Source organism: Lepidochelys kempii, chromosome 2 (genome assembly GCF_965140265.1).
Source record: "Lepidochelys kempii isolate rLepKem1 chromosome 2, rLepKem1.hap2, whole genome shotgun sequence".
In the NCBI taxonomy this organism is placed as follows: Eukaryota; Metazoa; Chordata; order Testudines; family Cheloniidae; genus Lepidochelys; species Lepidochelys kempii.
In genome coordinates this window covers 39008860-39011180 of record NC_133257.1, presented here as the reverse complement: position 1 = coordinate 39011180, position 2321 = coordinate 39008860, and positions in this window count along the sequence as shown.

Sequence of the window (2321 nt, the reverse complement as noted above, 5' to 3'; positions counted from 1 at the left end):
AGTTCCCCATTTCCTAACTATAGATAATACTGATCTTACAGTTAATTGCATTTGTTCCCTTTCATCATACATTTCTAAGTATCTTTTCATATGAGCATCTCTAGGAACTGCACAAAGACAGACACAAAACACAAATTCAGTTCAAGCACTGGAAAGGCTGAAGACAAAAATCTCTGGGACTTAACTGTAAGCAGAGATACTGAACTAGCTCTAATGTCATTAGGCAGGGAGTTTCATAACATTAGGGCTCAACCAGCAAAGGCTCTTGCACCATCAGTCTCAAATCTGTATGTAAACTCTGGTAATCAATCAGTTTACAGGGGTATGTGCAGGATACAACACAGTGCAAGATGGTCAAATTTTTCTAGGAAGCCAGTATGGTGACAGGAGTGTGATAATAATTTGTTTAATCTCTATGTAGCGTTCTTGATTGCATAGGAGTTTTCACAGGGTATATTCTGGATGACCAGTCTATATGAATTGTTTATAATGAGGTAAAATCATAAAGGAGCACAGAGCTCTCCATAGTATAATAATTCACTAGTCATAAAAGGCTTTCTTAGTCACCTGATCAAAATATGGATCAAGGGATAATTTAGGTACATATTAACTCCTAAATTCCTTCGAAGGTGGGAGCTGGCTATAGAAATAAGAGTAGCACTTCTGAGGTTTTTGTTTTTTTTGCCAGTGAGGAGAATGTCAGTTGTTATAATTAGGCTTCAGCTAACCTTCAGACAACCACCTGTAAACATATCTGATCACTATCTCTAAAATGCTTTATTGTGCTTAATTTTTACTATTAACCTTAGCAGTTAATATTAATTTTAAACATATAACAAGGCAAACAACAGTATTAATCCCTGCACATGTTAGGCGTGTAGATGCTTTTGTCTGTGTCCTGTGCTTTCTAGACTTATTTTAAAGTATCTTATTTAATTTCTGGATAAATTACTGCCATCATTTGCACTTCTATAATGCCTTATGACCAATGATTTCAAAGCATCATTGACATTAATTAGTTCACCTACTGCACCACTGTAAGGCAGGTGCTATTCCCAATTTGTATGTGGGGACACAGCCAGAGAGAGGTTAACTGACTTGCCCCAGTACCAAACTGCAAGTCAACAGAAGACCCAGGAACAGGAGCTAGATCTTCTAGGTATCAGTCCTATACTTTAAGAACCAGACCATGCTCCCTCCCTCATATGAGCATCCCATGACAAAACATCACAGAGTGCCAGATTACTTATAGTGCATCAGCTAGAAAATGTACTATAGTGGACTATTGTATACTGCCCAGAAACAGTACATACTCCAGGAAAGTGAGACAACAATTGACTCTGTCCCACAAAACATAACGCAACTATAAGCCTCAGAAAGCCTCCAGAACCACAAAATACCTTTCTGGTATGACACTGGGCAAACTGTGTCACCTCTCTGTGTCTGTGTTTCCCCTCCCACTTTTCTCTCTGTGTTGTCTATTTAGCTTGGAAGCACTTCAAAGCAGGTACAGCCTCTCACCATGTGTCTGTACAGCGCCTTGCACAATGGGGCCCATTAGCCAGATCCTCTTGGCACTACTGTACTACCAGTAAATAATAAATCTTAGTGGAATATATAAAATCCAGAGTGGACTTTATGAAATGTCCAGATCCCTGGAATAACAGGTTCAAGTACAGCAGGTTATACTTAGCTCTCCATCCTTGCAAGGGCAAAGGTTGAGTTCCATGCAGTTTGCTGTGTGGGGGAGCCTGGCTCTGTTCTTTTGAATGGACCCCAGAAATTGAAGTCCTGCATGGTGTGTGGACATAGTAAAGATACAACTGCCCTCTTCATTTAAAGGGTTTGCCCTTGTGCACTTACGCAAAACTTCTCCTCTCCACTCTCGCTGCCCAGTGCTGTCCTGGCTGATTCCCTCTACCCCACAGATGGCTACATTTCAGTGGTGTTCAGTATATACTGAGGTTCAAGGAGTGCTTTGGATTCCTTTGGGATGAAAGTGGCTATATTAGACATTAGAGAAAAACAATTGACCAAAATAACAGCAGTAAGAGGGAAAAAAACATGCAAGCCCCAAAAAATAATCTATCATTCCCCAACACCATATATGTTAAAGCTAGATTTTTCTGAAGTGGGAGGTCTCCAGCCCTGCATCATCAAAAAACCCTCATGCCTCAATCATTAAGAATGGGAAAAAATCCTCTTTTTTAATACACATTGTTTCAATGTGGTCAGTGCAAAATGGAAAGAAATTAACAGCGAATCACTAAAATGAAATAAAATCTTTAGTTCTGTTCTAAAATAGTAATAAAATGAATGTG